This window comes from Mustelus asterias, chromosome 9, assembly GCF_964213995.1.
Source record: "Mustelus asterias chromosome 9, sMusAst1.hap1.1, whole genome shotgun sequence".
NCBI lineage: Eukaryota > Metazoa > Chordata > Chondrichthyes > Carcharhiniformes > Triakidae > Mustelus > Mustelus asterias.
Window position 1 is genome coordinate 122,664,062 of NC_135809.1, and position 19,983 is coordinate 122,684,044.

The following is a 19,983-nucleotide window of genomic DNA, read 5'->3' on the forward strand; positions in this document are numbered from 1 at the left end:
CGGGCGCGCTGCTTCAGATTATTTTCGAACTGCGCATGCGCAGTTCAGAGCTCCGATCGTTCCGGCAGCGCTAAGCCCCGCCCACAGCGCGAATCGGACCGGAGCCGGCAAAACGCGTACGGGCGCGCTGAAAAGAGGATTCCGGGCTCGGATCCGTATTACGCCCAGATCCCGCCCTTAGGCTCCGATTGGTAAAATCGGGCTCTATATTCCAAGTGCGGCCTATCTAAGGTTCTATAAAGCTGCAACATGACTTGCCAATTTTTGAACTCAATACCCTGGCCAATGAAGGCAAGCATGCCGTATGCCTTCTTGACTACCTTCTCCACCTGCATTGCCACTTTCAGTGACCTATGTACCTGTACACCCAGATCCCTTTGCCTATCAGTACTCTTAAGGATTCTGCCATTTACTGTATATTTCCTATCTGTTTTAGACCTTCCAAAATACATTACCTCACATTTGTCCGGATTAAACTCCATCTGCCATCTCTCCGCCCAAGTCTCCAGCTGATCTATATCCTGCTGTATCCTCTGATGGTCCTCATCGCTATCGTCCTATGCTTTTTATGACTGTAACACTATATTCTGCACCCTCTCCTTTCCTTCTCCCCTTTGTACTCCTATGAACAGTATGCTCTGTCTGTATAGCATGCAAGAAACAATATTTTTCACTGTGTTTTCTATTTATTCGTGGGACATGAGTGTCGCTGGCTGACCAACATTTATTGCCCATCCCTAATTACCCTTGACTTTGTAATAATTGATACAACTGAGTGTCTTGCTAGGCCATTTCAGAAGGCAATTGAGAGTCAACCACATTGCTGTGGTTCTAGAGTCATATGTCGGCCAAACCAGGTTCGGATGGCAGATTTCCTTCGCTAAAGGACATTAGTGAACCGAGATGGGTTTTTTCCTCCAATGGACAAATCTTTTGTAGTCCTCAGTAGATTCTTAATTCCGGGTATTTTTATTAAATTCAAATTCCGCCGTGGTGGGATTCGAACCCGGGTCCCCAGAACATTAGCTGAGTTTTTGGATTAATAGTCCAGTGATAATACCACTGGGCCGTTGTCTCCCCAACACATACATACCAATACATGTGAGGATAATAAATCAAATCAAATCAAACAAAACAACTTGAATTGAACCAGAATATCCAGACTCATATAACAGCAGGGAGAGGAGAAGCTAGAACAGGGTCTGAGGGTGGTGGAGATGCACAGTGGAGGGAGACATTTATTCTCAGCATGGGTTTGGGGAGCTATTCCTTTTAAAAACATTCCTTGACATTTTTTCTTTCTTTCCCTTCTCCTTCGTCTTTTCGGATTGCATGCTGTAGAAACTGTCCGCGGACTGTCCAGTTCCTGACTGGGGAAGTACATTCTTTTAAATCCCAGCGCACACACACACACACACAGAAGCATTTGGCCGGATTCTGGCTGCAGCTTGTAAAAACGTACAGCCCAACCGCATCAACTGGAAAACTGCCTTCCTGCACCACATGAAATGACCCTTAACTCACCAGGCTGGCTGTCCAGTCTGAATGATGAGCAGACGTTTGCCTTGTATGGGACCTGCAGGGTAATTAGTTGCAGCCCAATATCAGTGGGTTTGGATCGGAAGTTTCACTCCCCTCTCTTCACCGCCCCCCCCCCACCCCCTCCCATCACCCCAGCTCACTCCCCCATCTCCCTGCCCCCCCTCTTCCTCCACTTCTACCTCCAGACTGCCAAGGACTACAGACAGAAAGTGAGCGAACCATCTACCTCGTTCTGCAGTTGCTAAACAGACTGTAATCCTGCGGAGAGTGAAATGGGCAGTAAGTATAATGGGGGATCTTCCCTCTCTGTGGTTTAAAGCACAAGTTGCCTCAGAAAAAAAGGATTAAATCAGCCATAAAAATAAAATACCGCAGATGCTGGGGATCTGAAATAAAAGCAGAAAGTGTGAGAGAGAGAAGCAGAGGCGGAATTTTCCAATTTGGAGACTAAATGCCATTGCGGGTGAGTTATGCGGCACGGTGGCACAGTGGTTAGCACTGCTGCCTCACAGCACCAGGGACCTGAGTTCAATTCTGGCCTTGGGTCACTGTCTGTGTGGAGTTTGCACATTTTCCTCATGTCTGCGTGTGTTTCCTCCGGGAGCTCCGGTTTGCTCCCATACTCCAAAGATGTGCAGGTTAGGTGGATTGACCATGCTAAATTGACCCTTAGCATTCCAGGATGTGTAGGTTAGATGGATTAGCCATGGTAAATGTGAGGAGTTACAGGGGAGGGTGGAGGGGAGGGTCTGGGTGGATGCTCTTTTGGAGAGTTGGTGCAGACTCGATGGGCTGAATGGCCTCTTTCTGCACTGTAGGGATTCGATGCTCTGGTTCCATGGTGTTTCCTGCTCGTTGGTGTGGCAGGAAATCACACTCGGAATCTAATTAATTATGCATTGGCGAGTAATCCTCCAAATGAGATGGCATGTCGGGAACTGATGTCTCCACCCCGCCATTAATTAATTGGGGTTCTGGGTGTCATATTTACACAGCACACAGACACACACATTCCCTCTCTCCAGCCCTGCTGTGTTCAGGAAACCTCTCAAGGTGGCTGCACCCAAGATGAAGGCTGCGCCAAAGACACCGTGATGCCCTCTACCCGAGAGATGGCTTTAGGAAGCCTAGTAAGAAGTCTCACAACACCAGGTTAAAGTCCAACAGGTTTATTTGGTAGCAAATACCATAAGCTTTCGGAGCTTGCTGCTCCTTCGTCAGATGGAGTGGTCTCTGTGACAGAGACCACTCCATCTGACGAAGGAGCAGCAAGCTCCGAAAGCTAATGGTATTTGCTACCAAATAAACCTGTTGGACTTTAACCTGGTGTTGTGAGACTTCTTACTGTGCTTACCCCAGTCCAACACCGGCATCTCCACATTTAGGAAGCCTACCAGCCTCACCCTGCTAGCCTGGGTAGCGGTCGTTAAGTGATATATGCTCTTCGGGCACCTGCCTAAGAAATGCCATGTAGTGTAGGAAGACGATGAACAATCTCCTCCAATTCAGCAGGGTAAGTCACCCTTCCGCTCATTCCAGTTTCACACTCTCATAACAGCATTGTAAACTTAACGGGTTTCGCTGTTCAGGGATCTCACACAATATCAGTAGCACTGGTTGTCTCACAGGCACTTCGACATCACTGGCATCTCATCCATCATCTAACTCCATCCTCAGTCTATAGTGGGGAGGTTTCAGCACACACAGAGGACAGGCATGCTTCCCAACCTTTCCTCTGTCCCTTCTCATCACATATCATCTATTTGTCTTGATGCAAGTCAAGCTTGCCCACAACAAGCGGAGAGATCCCAGGCTGGAGGATGGAGCTCTGCAGATTCGAGGAGGATGCCTCCAAGTTGGCAGGGGAGGACAGGAATTATTCTTGTGCGGAAGGTGCGATTGGCCTTTCCCAGCAAACCAGTGCAGAAGGAGGCCATTCGGCCCATCAAGTCTGCAACAACATCAATCCCACCCTATTCCTGTAACCCTATATATTTACCCTGCTAATCCCCCTGACACTAAGGGGCAATTTAGCATGACCAATCAACCTAACCAGCACATCTTTGCACTGTGGGAGGAAACTGGAGCACCCGGAGGAAACCTACGCAGACACGGGAAGAATGTGCAAACTCCACACAGACAGTGACCTAAGCCGGGAATCGAACCCGGGTCCCTGGAGCCGTGAGGCAGCAGTGCTAACCACTGTGCCACTAAACCTGCAATACTGTTTTAAATATTCATACAGTACTTGATGATCCTGAAATATTAGCTTACGTAAATATCAAACATGGGATTTAGACAGAAGACAGGGCAGCACGATGACACGGTTCTGACTCACAGCGCCAGGGTCCCGGCTTCGAATCCCGGCTTGGGTCATTGTCTGTGTGGAGTTTGCTCATTCTCCCCGTGTCTGCATGGGTTTCTTCCGGGTGCTCCAGTTTTCTCCCACTGTCCAAAGGTGTGCGGGTTAGGTGGATTGGCCATGCTAAATTGTCCCTAAGTGTCAGGGGGGCTAGCTAGGGTAAATGCATGGGGATATGGGGGATAGGGCCTGGGGGGGAATGTGGTCAGTGCAGACTCAATGGGCCAAATGGCCTCCTTCTGCACCGAAGGATTCTATGTTCTAAATTACTGGGGTGGATATAGGGCATGGTTGGCAATGTTCACTTCGCAGCTAGACTTTTGCTGTATAGTGGCCAACACTGGGGGTAGGAGTGATTGACACAATATAAAAACATAACAGAAGTCATGGGAAAAGCAGGCATGGAACTCCATGATGCGTAGCTGGCGTTCACACACTTAGTTGAACATTCATGGGATAGAAGCCATTGCAATAATTGCAGGCCTTTGTGAGTTTCGAAGGAGCCAACAGCTCAAGGTTGGAAAGGGTGCAGAGGAGAGTTACCAGAATATTGCCCAGTTATAGTGACGAAGAGATTGCATAGACTGGAGTTGTTTTCCTTGGAGAAGAGGGGACTGAACGGGAACATGATTCAGATGTATAAAATGATGAGGGGCATAGATAGAGTAGACAGGAAGAAACTTTTCGCTCTGGTGGACGGATCAATGACTATGAGGCATAGATTTAAGGTAAGGGACAGAAGGTTTAGAGGGGGTGTGAGGAAAATCATTTTCACCCTAAGGGTGGTGAACTTACTGTCTGAAAAGATGATGGAGGCAGAGACTCTGATAACATTTAAGAAGTATTTAGGTGTGCACTTGCGATGCCAAGGCTATGGGCCAAGTGCTGGAAAATGGGATTAGGATAGTTGGGTGGTTTGTCTTTGACTGGCACAGATGTGATGGGCCAAAAGGCCTTTTCCTGTGCTGTGTACATTTGTGACTCTAAGATGGGTACCGTCAACAATGTCCTGAACTTGCAGGAATGCTGCAGATTTTGCGACATTCAGAAGCCTATCTCACTGTTTCCAGATGTCCATGAGGAAAATGATGAACGTGTTTTCTCTGGCAGCAATACGATGTGCAACATATGCATAGCGTGAAACGGGCTGCTGTTGCTGATACCCTTTGTTGCCGGCATTAGGAGTCAAAGCAGTTCAAGTCTCCGCTGACCTTGACTTCAATGGTGGCCTCAGCACTTGTTTACGTTTTTGCAGTATGTGGTGGCATTCTGTTACTGTCTGCCAGGAGAATCGAAGCCATCTTATTTTGCGCTTCTCACAGAGCAGGTCTCTCTCTAGGCCAATAAACTCAGTTGAAGGAGAAGGATTCTTCCAGGCTTACTTTATTTTATTTGCCGCAACTTCATTTGTGACTCCCTCCTCCTCCTCATCCTTCCTGCAGCCCCTACCCGAGCTGGATCCTATAAGAGATCATACCAAGTACCAACTGCGAAGCTCTGTAATGGCCCACAAACCTATAGCGGCCACGAAAGGCACTTTCCAACCCTTTAAGGTAAAAAATAACTGGCAAAAATCAAAACATCTCCGCCGGCTTCCATGCCACTTCGTTAATAAGCAGCCGTTGGTGCTTTCAATAGCCTGCAAAATGGTAACCTCAGTTCTTTTACCTTCTATGGATGGTGGATAGAAGCAAGAAGCAGCATCAGACAGGCCGGTGAGGTCAGAAAATGGCAGCAACATTGGAACAATGCCACACGTCCCCTGACATTAATTCACTCACGAGACTCCTGCCTGTTTCTTGGCAGTTAGGATTAATGCCCCTGCAATTCTGTCCAGCTGTAAAAGCAGCGCAAACAGGGTGGTACAAGAAACCATTAATCACCCGCTATGTGTCAGAAAACTTTTGAGAAGACTAATTTTCACAATAGCAAGCCACTTTACGCAATAAAACGCACGCTCCTTAAATGGTCCGTCTGTGTTTAAGTGGTATTTATATTAGACAGCAAACTCATATCAGCTAAAGGCAAACTGCTTTCATCCATTTCGGAGCTCGATCCTCAGGGGTCAATATTAGTTTGAATGGGAAAAGTTCAAGTTGATGTTTGTTTTTAGCAGCTGGCGAATCTCCCGTTCTCCCTCTCACAAATAAAAATTCAAAGAGAGATAATTGAGTATGCTACACGAAAGTTCTTTCTATACCAATCGCAGGAGTTCTTGTGAATAGATGTCCTCACTACAAAGCGAGAGATACATTTATATAGCACCTTCCACCATATCCCAAAGTGTTTTGCAGCCAATGAAGTACTTGTGAAGTGTCGTAGCACAGCGTGAATCTGTGCACAACCGGGTCCCACAAACAGCAACGTGATCAGATATTTCCCCCTCTTTATTCTCTCCTGGGTGCTCTTGGCAAGGCCAGCATTTGTTACCCATCCCTGATTGCGAGGTCAATTCATCGCTGTGGATCTGGAGTCACACATTGGCAAGTCCAGGTAAGGATGGCAGATTTTATTCCCTATAGCAATTTCCTTTGATTTAATTTGATTTATTATTGTCACGTGTATTGGGATACAGTGAAAAGTATTGTTTCTCGCACGCTATACAGGCAAAGCGTACTGTTCATAGAGTACATAGGGGAGAAGGAAAGGAAAACATGCAGAATATAGTGACCGGAATTCTCCATCTGATGAAGGAGCAGCGCTCCGAAAGCTAATGGCATTTGTTCCCAAATAAACCTGTTGGACTTTAACCTGGTGTTGTTAAAACTCTTACTGTGTTTACCCCAGTCCAACGCCGACATTTCCACATCTAAAATATTAGCACAGCAGGGTGGGAGAATCGGGGCCAGTGTCACAGTCATGGCTGGGATGTAGAGAAAAATCAACTTAATATAAGCTAGGTCCTTTCAAAGATCTGATGGCAGAACAGTATTTGAAAGAGTTAGTGTGCAGTTTTAAAAAGCATAGAACGAGAGTAAAAGATAGAATTAGAGGGTATGTTGGTGACAGCTCGCAAGAAGTCGTGAACCAGATGGGTTTTCAGGACAGTCCGTGGTTTGAGACTAGCCTTCACTTCTACACTTTCATTAATTGAATTCAAATTCCACCAGCTACAGTCGTGGGATTTGAACCCGTGTCCCCAGAGCAGAGGCCTGGGCCTTTGGATTACTAATCCAATGATGTTATCACGACGCCACTGTCTTCCCACTGATAGTGACCAGATCACTTATTTTAACGATGTATATTGAGGGATAAATATTGGTCAGGCCACATCAAAGCTCCCTCGCTCTTCTTTGGAATCATGTTACGGGATCTCATACATCCTGAAACATATATTTCATCTGAACCTTTGTTGACGGAATTGCTTGGCCATTGGCCGGCAGTGGGATATTCCATTCCCGCCAATGCGACCGTGTGTTCCCCGGCGGCGAGGAATGCAAACAGCGGGAAAGCCCGTCGAAACCAGAGTATCCCACCACCGGCTAATACCGCAGGGAAAGTGGGAAATCCCGTCAATTGCCTCTGATGATAAGGACGACACTGGTATGTCAGCCTTGATTTTGTTCTACAACTCTCTGGAGTACTTCAATCCAGACGCTTCAAGACTCAAACAGTTATAGATTTGCATTGCCATTCAGCCCATCAAGTCTCCATCAGAAAAGAGAAACTGCAAACTTAGCCATGGCTAACATTAAGACATCTGCAACTAAATTAACAACAGCAACTTGTATTTATCTTGGGCTTGTTTAAGTAATGAAATATCCCAGCACGAGCAATCAAACCTTGACTCTTAAGAATCAGATTTTTGGGCTGATGAACTAAAGACGATGGAAGAGGTAGATTTTTCGGAGCATCTTAAGTTTAAAGTTTATTTATTTGTGTCACAAGTAGGCTTACATTAACACTGCAATGAAGTTACTGTGAAAATCCTGTAGTCGCCACACTCCGGCACCTGTTCGGGTACACTGAGGGGCAATTTAGCATGGCCAATGCACCTAACCAACGCATCTTTCGGACTGTGGGAGGAAACCGGAGCACCCGGAGGAAACCCACGCAGACACGGGAAGAACGTGCAGACTCCACACAGACAGTGACCCAAGCCAGAAATTGAACCTGCTGTGAGGCAGCAGTGCTGATCACTGTGCTGCCCATAAAATATGAAAGAGATTTAGGAAATGGATTTCTGAGCTTAGGACCCAGGCAGGTGTTTTATTCATTCGTGGGACATGGGCGTTGCCGAATGGCCAGCATTTATTAACCCATCCCTGGTTGCGTTTGGAGGGCAGTTGAGAGTCAACCACACTGCTGTGGCTCTGGAGTCACATGTAGGCCAGACCAGGTAAGGACGGCAGATTTCCTTCCCTATAGGACATGAGTGAACCAGATGGGTTTTTCTGACAATCGGCAATGGTTTCATGATCATCAGAAGATTCTTAATTCCAGATTTTTTTTAATTGAATTCAAATTCCACCAACTGCCGTGGCGGGATTCGAACCCGAGTCCAGAACATTCGATGAGTTTTTGGATTAATAGTCTAGTGATAAAACCACTCGGCCATCACCTCCCCATAAAGGCATGTCCATGGCGGAGTGATTCAATACAGTAAGAAGTTTAACAACACCAGGTTAAAGTCTGACAGGTTTATTTGGTAGCAAATGCCACTAGCTTTCGGAGCGCTGCCCCTACGTCAGGTGGAGTGGAGAAATGCTCACAAACAGGGCATACAGAGACACAAACTCAATTTACAGAATAATGATTGGAATGCAGTCTTTACAGATAACCAAGTCTTAAAGGTACAAACAATGTGAGTGGAGAGAGCATCAAGCACAGGTTAAAGAGATGTGTATTGTCTCCAGACAGGACAGTTAGTGAGATTCTGCAAGTCCAGGCAAGCTGCGGGGGTTACAGATAGTGTGACATGAACCCAAGATCCAGGTTGAGGCCATCCTCATGTGTGCGGAACTTGGCTATCAGTCTCTGCTCAGCGACTCTGCGCTGTCGTGTGTCGTGAAGGCCACCTTGGAGAACGCTTACGCGAAGATCAGAGGCCGAATGCCCGTGACTGTTGGGGAGCACTTCAGCGGTCACGGGCATTCGGCCTCTGATCTTCGGGTAAGCGTTCTCCAAGGTGGCCTTCACGACACACGATGGGCAACAGAGATTTTCAAATTCTTTGAAGGCAGCAAAGTTTTGATTCTACAACGAGAAAAGAAATAAGCAGCCTTTTTTATTAAAGCGTGTAGTTTCGCTGAAACTAAAACGAAGTATATTTGCGTCTTGAGTCTCCTGACGAGTTAGCTGCGAACATTTGCAGAAGTTGAGGCTTTAAGTAAAAAAAATCATTTCCTATCCCAATCTAAAACATTTCAATCGAGAGATTAGCATGGAGTCAGGCTCGATCTAACTTCAGAAATGGAGTTGAAGAAAGGTCTGTTTACGCTGGCAGGAAGTTCAGGGCATCAGTTTTACCCCTAAGACTGCAAGCTGAGGATAGTAATATAATTGTTCTGATAGGCTGCGTGTGACAGGTTAAAATAAGCACAAATGAACTGAAGAATGACGGTGTTGAAAGCTCCATTTGTAAAAAAAAGGATCACTTCCAGCAGCCTTCCTTCCGCTTTATGCAAAGGTCAGGGAGAAGGAAGTCACTAAAACTAAGCATTCCTACAGTATATTTACCAACCTCAAACTCAGAGTGTGCTGCTTTACTTCATCGGCTTGAAGGAGCTTGCACTGTTAAGTTTCGACAGGCTGGGGGGGGGGGGGGCTTGTTTTTAAAGGGCTAGTCCCCCTCTCTGCTGATGCTAGTCTCAGCAAAGGTCACAATCGAGGATCAGAGAGCAAATCAAAGCACAGCAACCCTTTGTGGGAAGGAAGAGGTTGAGGAGTGGCCTATTAAGACATCTTTAAGATTACCAAAGAGTTTCATAGGATAGAGACTTTGGAGAAGATGTTTCCAGTCATTGGGGGAAGACCAAGACTATGGGCTATAAATATAAGCTAGTCCTTCATAAATTCAACAGAGAATTTAGGAGAAAGCAGAGGCATGGTGGCATAGTGGTTGGCGCTGCTGCCTCACAGCACCAGGAACCTGGGTTCAATCCCGGCCTCAGGTGACTGTCTCTGTGGAGTCTGTACATTCTCCCTGTGTCTGCGTGGGTTTCCTCCACGTGCTCCGGTTTCCTCCCACAGTCCAAAGATGTGCAGGTTAGGTGGATTAGCCACGCTAAATTGCCCCTTAGTGTCCCAAGATGTGTAGGTTAGGGGGATTAGCGGGGTAAACACATGGATTTACGGGGATAGGGGCTGGGTGGGATTGTCGTCGGTGCAGGCTTGATGGGCTGAATGGCCTCCTTCTGCACTGAAGGGTAGTCCAGGAGTGTCCTGAATGCATCCTGCTGTCCAATCAACATTCAGTGCTGAATACTAGTGAGTGAGTTGATTCCTCAGGGGTGTGCAGCAGAGTGAAGTCCATGGAACAATGGGTAGCTTAATTGTATAGGGTGTGGCAGGAGGAAGTTTGGACAATCAATACATACTAGAGATTCTATAGTTTAGGGAACAGACAGGCTTCTCTACGGCTGCGAATGTGAGTCTAAAATGGTATGTTGCCTCTTTTTGGCTCAGGTTAATTGTACCACTGAGTGGTTGAAGTGCACTCATTGGAGGAAGGTCAGCAGGCAGAGGTTATGGTCCATATTGGTACAAATAATGTTCAAAGAAAGAGATGGAGTCCTGCAAGTAGATTTTATGCAGCAAGTCAGGCGTTAGAATGTGGAACTCGCTCGCACAAGTAGATGAGGTGAATAGCTTATCGATGCAGTTAAGGGGAAGCTAAATGAAGATATGAAAACAACAACACACAAAGGCACTTGTTAGCTTCATGTGCGGCATTTGTGGACAAAGCTGCTTCTCAGCGATTGGTCATCAGCAAAGGTGTGAAGACACCCCACCTAAATGGATTGGTTGATGTGTGTCCATCAGCTCTCGCAGATGGAAGGATGGCAACATTAATAAAGTAAGAGTTTTAACAACACCAGGTTAAAATCCAACAGGTTTATTTGGTAGCAAATGCCATTAGCTTTCATTTGGTTTGCAAACCGTTTGGTTTGGGCCGTCCTCATGTGTGCGGAACTTGGCTATCGGTTTCTGCTCAGTGACTCTGAGCTGTCGTGTGTCGTGGGGGCCGCCTTGGAGAACGCTTACCCGAAGATCAGAGGCTGAATGCCTGTGATCGCTGAGAGATTCGCTGTAGAGATTCACATTCTAATCAGTATTCTGTAACTTGATTTTGTGTCTTTGTATGCCCTGTTTGAGAGCAGATATCCACTCCATCTGACGAAGGAGCAGTGCTCCGAAAGCTAATGGCATTTGCTACCAAATAAACCTGTTGGACTTTAACCTGGTGTTGTTAAAACTCTTACTGTGTTTACCCCAGTCCAACGCCGGCATCTCCACATCATAGCATTAATAAAGACATGAAGGCAAAAAGGAATAGAAGATTATGCTGATAAGGTTAAATAATGGGTAGGTGGAGGATCGTGCAGAGCACGCATCAGGTATGGAGCAGTGTGCCATGAATTATGCCGTGAATTTTATGTAATATGTTGGATTGTCGCTTGTGCTGTCTTTTCAGATGAGGATTTACTCTGAGTCCCTACCTTAAAGTTAAAAGTTAAAGTTTATTTATTAGTCACAAGTAAGTCTTAGTTACCCTGCTAGTCCCCCTGACACAAAGGGGCAACTTAGCCTGGCCAACCAACATCTTTGGAGTGTGGGAGGAAACCGGCGCACCTGGAGAAAACCCACGCAGACATGGAGAGAACGTACAAATGCCACACAGTGACCCAAGGCTGAAATCGAACCCAGGTTCTTGGCACTGTGAGGCAGCAATGCTAACCACTGTGCCACCATGCCGCCCCCAAAAGATTATTATATTTCTTAAATAAATAGATATCTTTCCTTCTAGCACATAAAACCCCAAAAACAAAGCTAGCAAATGGACTGGATTCCTGCACACTGTGAGAGTTGCATAAACTGATTGTTTTTTTGGTCTATGTTCCATACGTGTATCCTGTTAAATGTTAGTTTTCAATCTAAGCACCTAGTTAGCTCAGATACACTGTCTCAGATCACTGCCTCCTAAAACCTGGAGCATGCCTCAGCCTGCCCAACATTTAGATCATTTTGTAATTAGCCTAGCGTTGAAGCAAAAACCCTCATTGCAGAGTTTTGCCGCACTGGTAGATCACGAACCCTTGTGTAGTTTTGCTGAACTTCAGAAGGCGCTGGGATAAGCAATTCACTGGAATGTGTGTGGGCTGCAGGTGTCAAAAAGATTCATTCAACAGCAAATGGATGTAAGAGCATTGACAATGACGTGACTGTAGATTTTATAAAGGAGCTATTTTTCAGAAAATAACCTGGACAAAGCAAATTGCAACGAGCATCCTTTAGACATAGAGCTGGCCACTGAACGCGTATACAAGAAAAATCAACACAATGCTCAGAACTGAATTGAATTATACTGTTTGATAAACTCAGCCAATCAGGAGTACTCACCAGGCGAGCTTGGTGAACCATTGAAAGCATCCTTTCTGGTTGTATCACAGCTCGGTATGGCTCCTGCTCTGAACAAGACCGCAAGAAACTACAAAGGGTCGTGAATGAAGCCCAGCCCATCACGCAAACCAGCCTCCCATCCATTGACTCTGTCTACACTTCCCGCTGCCTCGGAAAAGCAGCCAGCATAATCAAGGACCCCACACACCCCGGACTTTCCACCTTCTTCCATCGGGAAAAAGATACAAAAGTCTGAGATCACGTACCAACGGACTCAAGAATAGCTTCTTCCCTGCTGCCATCAGGCCTTTGAATGGACCTACCATATATTAAGCTGATCTTTCTCTACACCCTGACTTGTAACACTACATTCGGCACCCACTCCTTTCCTTCTCTCCTATGTACCCTATGAACAGTATGCCATGTATGTATAGCATGCAAGAAACAATACTTTTCACTGTATACCAATATATGTGACAATAATAAATCAAATCAAATCAAAACCTTTTTTGTTAGGTCAGCAAGATAAATCACCGGGGATGGATCAGATAAATTTGAGAATACCGAAGGAATTAAGGGTGGAATTTCAGAGGCACAGTTCATAATTTTCTAATGTTCCTTAGATACTGGTATAGAAACATGGAAACATAGAAGATAGGAGCAGGAGGAGGCCATTTGGCCCTTCGAGCCTGCTCCGCCATTCATTACGATCATGGCTGATCGGCCAACTCAATAGCCTAATCCTGCTTTCTCCCCATAACCTTTGATCCCATTCGCCCCAAGTGCTATATCCAGCCGCCTCTTGAATACATTCAATGTTTTGGCATCAAATGTTGCAGGAAGACGAGAGAATTGCAAATATTACACCCTTGCTCAAACAATATTATCCCAGCAACTACAGGCCAATCAGGTCGACCTCAATGGTCGGAAAGATTTTCAGAACATTAATCCAGGACAAAATTAACAGCCACTTGGCCAAATGTGGGATAATTAAGAAAACCCTTAATTAGTTAAAGGCAAAACATGTTGAAAGTACTTGAGTCTTTTGTTGAAGTAATAGGGAGTGTTGATGAGGGTAATGTGGTTGATGTGGTGCACATCAGCTTCCAAAGGACATTTGATAAAGTGCCACATAACAGGTTTGGCAGAAAGGTTGAAGTCCACTGAATGAAGGTGTCAGTGGCATCAAGGATATGAAGTTGAATGACAGGAAACGGATGGCAGGATTTTGCGGCCTCGCTCGTCCCAAAACCATAAAATCCCACCCAAGGCCAACGGACATTTCCATTGTCCGCCCCTCGCCCGCTCCAATTCCGTGGCGGGTGGGGCGGTAAAATTCTGGCCAGAGTTATGGTTGTGTTTTGCAATGGAGGAAGGTATACAGTCGAGTTTCCCAGGGATCTGTAATAAGACCACTATTTATTTTGATCTGTATTGATGACCTAGGTTGGGGTGTGCAGGGCATAATTTCAAAATTCACAGATTTGACAAATTTTGGAAGTGTTATAAGCTGTGAAGAGGCTAGTGATTGACCTCAAGAGGACATAGGTAGGCTGGTGGAATGGGAGCACATAGATGCAATTAAATGCAGAGAAGTGGGGGGGTCATACAGTTTGGTAGGGTGACTGAGGACAGGCAGGGGAAAGGAGTGATATGGAGATGCCGCCGTTGGACTGGGGTGGCCACAAGTCTCACAACACCAGGTTAAAATCCAACAGGTTTATTTAGAATCACGAGCTTTCGGAGCGCTGCTCCTTCATCAGGTGAGTGATGAAGGAGCAGCGCTCTGAAAGCTTGTGATTCCACATAAACCTGTCGGACTTTAACCTGGTGTTGTGAGACTTCTTACAGGGGAAAGGAGAGCAGAGGAAGAATGAAAAGGAAGGTCTACGACAGAGTGGAAGACAGGAGTGACAAAATGACGAATGGATGAGGAGGTAAGGCAATAAGGGGTTGGTAATGGGACATAAACCCCTGTTACACCTTTCTATCACAAAGACAGGATAATCTTAAGTATCTGCAGGTCAGCTGAATACTTTAACAATGCTGAGTGATTTATTATATCCGGATCTCCTGTCAAACAGACTTATTAGATATTGAAGCAGCACCCAATCCAATGCCCAACACATTCCCCCCCATTGTTTTGAATCTACGTTCACGACCAGTCATACTTAACCACAATTTTTCACAAATAAAATTATGTGAAACATATCGCCAGTGTACACCTACAGCTCATCACTTCATAATTCTATTGTAGACTTAAAGTTTAATTATATTCTCGAGCATCAACAACATCTCACAATTTTATAGCATCTTTACCCTAGTAAAATATCTCAGCAGCTTCAGAGGAACATTGTCAAATAACCACATAAGGCAATATTAGAACAGGTCTCCAAATCTTAGTTGTGGAGGAGGTAGAGCATCTTAGAAGAGAGAGAGGTACAGAGGAGGAGAGAATCACAGAATCCCTACAGTACAGAAGGAGGCCATTTGACCCATCAAGTCTGTACCGACAACAATCCTACCCTGGCCCTATCCCTGTAACCCCACACATTTACCCTACTAATCCCCCTGACACTAAGGGGCAATTTTGCCTGCAGATCTTTGGACGGTGGGAGGAAACTGGAGCACCCAGAGGAAACCCACGCAGACATGGGGAGAATGTGCAAATTCCACACAGACGGTGACCGAGGATGGAATTGAGCCTGGGTCCATGGCGCTGTGAGGCAGCAGTGCTAACCACTGTGCCACCGTGCTGCCCATTTAAGGAGGGAATAAGGAATTATTTGCACTTAACAAAGCTCCCAACTCAAGCAGGTCTATAAACACGTATAACCTCCCCATCACTTTCACTTCTTCCAGTGTCCACTTGCCAGCAATCGTATTGTGCTATGGATCAGATACAGTTCCCCCCACACCTCTAAACCTGCTTAAAATGGCTCCTAATCCGAAATCACAGCCAGACGATGGGAAATCTTTCAGTGAGACAACAGAAAAATGATGTTATCCAGATGCCAAGGAACATTTTGATTCACATTTAGTGCTATTTTTCAATAGAGGTAGTTAGGTGTAATACAGCCTAGAATCATAGAATCCCTACAATGCAGAAAGAGACCACTCAGCCCATCGAGCCTGCACCAACAACAAACCCACCCAGGTCCTATCCCCGTAACCCCACACATTTACCCCGCTAATCCCTCTAACCTACGCATCCCAGGACACTAAGGGGCAAGTTAGCATGTCCAAAGCACCTAACCTACAGATCTTTGGACTGTGGGAGGAAACTGGAGCACCCGGAGGAAATCCACACAGACATGGGGAGAACGTGCAAATTTCACACAGACAGTGGCCCAAGCCGGGAATCGAACCCAGGTCCCTGGCACTGTGAGTCAGCAGTGCTAACCACTGTGCCACCATGCTTACCTCCATTGATAACTGATTCTCAAACACTTAGTTTCACATTCAGATTTAGCACTCCAGTTTTTATTGATTCTTTACGATACCAACTGCAATAGGCATTGGATCTGCTCATGCTTGTTTTACAGTCTATACATTTGATAGGGATGCCCAGTGTGCAGTGCACAAGCGAGTTGGGTATCTTTGCCTCAAAAGTGGAATGTGTGGAAGGAACCTGGATTGAGAGAGATTTCGGGTTCGGGTTTACTTAAGGATCAGTAAAGATCCTGCCATATTCCGTTTGCACAATGTATGAATGTCTGCAACTCAAAGTGGTCATTAACTATGCATTGGACTTATTTTCAGGCTGGGTGTCTGGAGGGCTCATTTCAACAAATGGTGAATTGTGCTTTGGGTTATCATCAGGGCTTGATTTATTGTGATCAAATGGGTCAAGTTCTGTTTTTATTGCATGGCATTCTAAGTTTCACTTTTAACCAGCGTTCTGGGAGCCCACATTCTGCAATTCCATCCGTTTACAATTAGGGACATTAACTTCTAGTGACTAAAACACTCAAATTCTACTTTTATTACGTGGGACCCCTGAATTTTAACTGGTGTTTCGGGACTCAAATTCCACCATTTCATCAGTTGCTCTTGGAAGTCTTAAATCAGTCCCAGTAATGAGACTGCCGGAGTGGATTTAGCCCTGCCCACCTGGAAGAAACTGGTCCGAGTGGGTTCAGACCCATCCATAGGACTCATCCACTGACGCCCCACATAGACCTCACTATGTAAAACATTAGCTTGTTTTTCTGAGCAGGCCAGAAGGACGTGGGTTGGAAATCGAACAGGGCTCTCCTTTAAGTATGCAGATTGAGCATCAAGACCTGCCTACTCTATTCACTGTGGGCCAACACTTTCACCAGATCAGTTTCGTCAATCTGTGTCCATATGCAGCAAGAATTGGACAATATTCAATAAGTGGGAGTAACGTTCACGCCACACAAGTGCCAAGCAGTGGCCATCTCCAACAAAAGAGGATCCAACCATTTCCTCTTGACATTCAATGGCATTACCATTCAATGACTGAGTCCACTACTATCAATATCCTTGGGAGTTGACCAGAAACAGAAATGGACTCGCCATATCACTACTGTGGCTATAAGAGATATGATGTGGCGATGCCGGCGTTGGATTGGGGTAAGCACAGTAAGAACTCTCACAACACCAGGTTAAAGTCCAACAGGTTTATTTGGTAGCACAAGCTATCGGAGTGTTGCTCCTTCATCAGGTGAATGAGGATTTGTTTCACAAACAGGGCATATAAAGACACAAACTCAATTTACAAGATAATGGTTGGAATGCGAGTCTTTACAGGTAATCAAGTCTTAAAGGCACAGACAATGTGAGTGGAGAGAGGATTAAGCATAAGTTAAAGAGGTGTGTATTGTCTCCAGCCAGGACAGTTAGTGAGATTTTGCAAGCCAGGCAAGTCGTGGGGGTTACAGATAGTGTGACATGAACCCAAGAACCGGTTGAGGCCGTCCTTATGTGTGCGGAACTTGGCTATCAGTCTCTGCTCAGTGACTTTGCATTGTTCTGTCTCGTGAAGGCTGCCTTGGAGAACGCTTACCCGAAGATCAGAGGCCGAATACCCATGACCGCTGAAGTGTTCCCCAACAGGAAGAGAACACTCTTGCCTGGTGATTGTCAAGCGTCTGCATGGTCTCCCCAATGTACCATGCCTCGGGACATCCTTTCCTGCAGCGTATCAGGTAGACAACGTTGGCCGAGTAGTTCTTATTTCCTTCCCTAAGGGGAACAGAGGAAACACCAAGAAGTGAACCTCATGGGTTTTTATGACGATCGACAATGGTTCCATGGTCATCAGTAGATTCTTAATTCGAGATTTTGATTGAATTCAAATTTCACCATCTGCTGTGGTGGGATTCGAACCTGGGGCCCCAGAAAATTACCCTGAGTCTCTGGATTACCAGTCCAGTGACAATGCCACTGCTTCCCCTTCTCAAAGACAATTAGGGATGGGCAATAAAAATGTTGGTGTAACCAGCAATGCTCACATCCTGTGAAAGAATAAATTTTAAAAAGGGGGAGGAAGAAGAACTGAGGCCCCCGGAAAAAAATAAGACTGCAAAATTGAACTTTGGAGCGCATTTGTTGCCAGAGTTATGGAAGCCCCAAAGTCAGAAAATGGCGCACACTTGGCTTATAAGAACAGCCTCCGAGCGCAAACATGTCCCAGTCTCTTTCAGTTCAGAAAATATTCTACTCTTTTATTTTTCCTACCAATATGAATAACTTAACTGAGGGAGGGAATTCCGGAGCTAGGGACATAGAGAGCATAATGCTGCCAATAAAAGGGTGAAGACTCAAGAGGCCAGAGTTGGATGAACAGGTCTCTGAGGGTTCTCGGGCTAGAGGAGGTTTCAGAGATAGGGATATCAGGGCACTTATTTCACAAGTTTGGGATCCTTGCAAGACCTTCTTCCAACCAAGGGCATATCTGGAGTTGGAAATAGAAATCAATAATATTTAGGATGCATTTCAGTCGCATTATGGTCGGTAAAGACGCGATGGGCCGAATGGCCTCCTTCTGTACTGTAGAGATTCTATGATTGAGCGGCATGGTGGCACAGTGGTTAGCATTGCTGCCTCACAGGGACCCGTGTTCGATTCCCGGCTTGGGTCACTGTCTGTGTGGAGTTTGCGCATTCTCCCCATGTCTGTGTGGGTTTCCTCCGGTTGTTCCGGTTTCCTCCCACAGTCCAAAGTTGTGCAGATTAGGTGGATTGGGTTGGACACCTCTTAAAAAAGAAACAACAAAAAGAAGGCCTGTAAATCCTGAGTCCCTCTACAACTTTCTCTCCTCATTGTCCCCTCCCTTGACTGACTCATGCTGAATACTGGGACACCTGAGCAAGTTTATTCTCTGATTCTCCATCCTCATGCCACACTCAGTTTTGAGGATAGGTACATGATGTTTCTCAACCGGCAGATGACAAAACAGCCAATTTTTATGAATAAGGACTTGTCTCTGACTCAGAAGCCAGCAGGTCCAAGCTGGAATCTGGCATTTGATCTTTGACACATTTAGTGTAGACTGAAAATTTCCTCTTGTACTTAAGGAGAGTGCTGCATTGTTGCAGGTGCCATCTTTCAGGGGAGATACAATCCAAGGGTGGTTGGCCTATTCAGGCCTATCTTTAAGTCCAATAGAAATATTGCTGGAAGAATGAAGACTACTTTCGATATCAAACACACTCCTTTCCGGGATGCTTTAGCCATGCTGTTTAATGCAACTTTATGGTATTATTGACCAGAACGATAGGTTTCCCTTGACCAAAGCAAAATAGATCAATCAACCATCATTTAAATGCTGTTCATGCAACACTGCTGAATGAACAATGACTGCAGCCTTTGCCTTCTGAACAGGTTATTCGAGCTCAAAGGAAGTTATTGGAAGTGAAGCACTTTGCTATGTCTGGTACTGTCAGGTACACTTTTGAATTAATGCTTCAGACACAGAGGGCAATATTTTCCCAGATACCGGCATTTCTCCAATGTTTCATTCAGGACTTAGGCTCACAAAACTCAAGGGGTGTGTATCACAACGCCACACTGATGGGACGAAGAGGGGCTGTGGAGGGATGAGGGTTGGGTGCCCAGCAACTTGGTGTTTCGAAGATCGGGGTGCCATTTTTTAAAGGCCACGCCAGTGCATCAATAGTACCCTCTTGCACTATTGCCTATTGGCATTGCCCCTGGCACCAGGGAGGGTATGACCTTCTTCCCGCTGAGTGATGCACTCTACTGAACTCCTCTGGGAGACCTGCTCGCCAGATGCACACCTTGGGAGACTGGTCAGGTTTCACTCCGGTAAGCCCACATGCTGACGTTGACCGACTTTCTCATGCTGGGTGGGGGAGATGATTCAGGCATGCAGGCCTGATAATAAAATGAATCATAGAATCCTACAGTGCTGAAGGAGGCTATTCAGCCCATCGAGCCTATACTGGCAACAATCCCACTCAAGCTCTTTCTTCATGAGAATTTCTTTTCTCAACCAAAACACAAATGCTCAAGTGTTCATTTAAAGA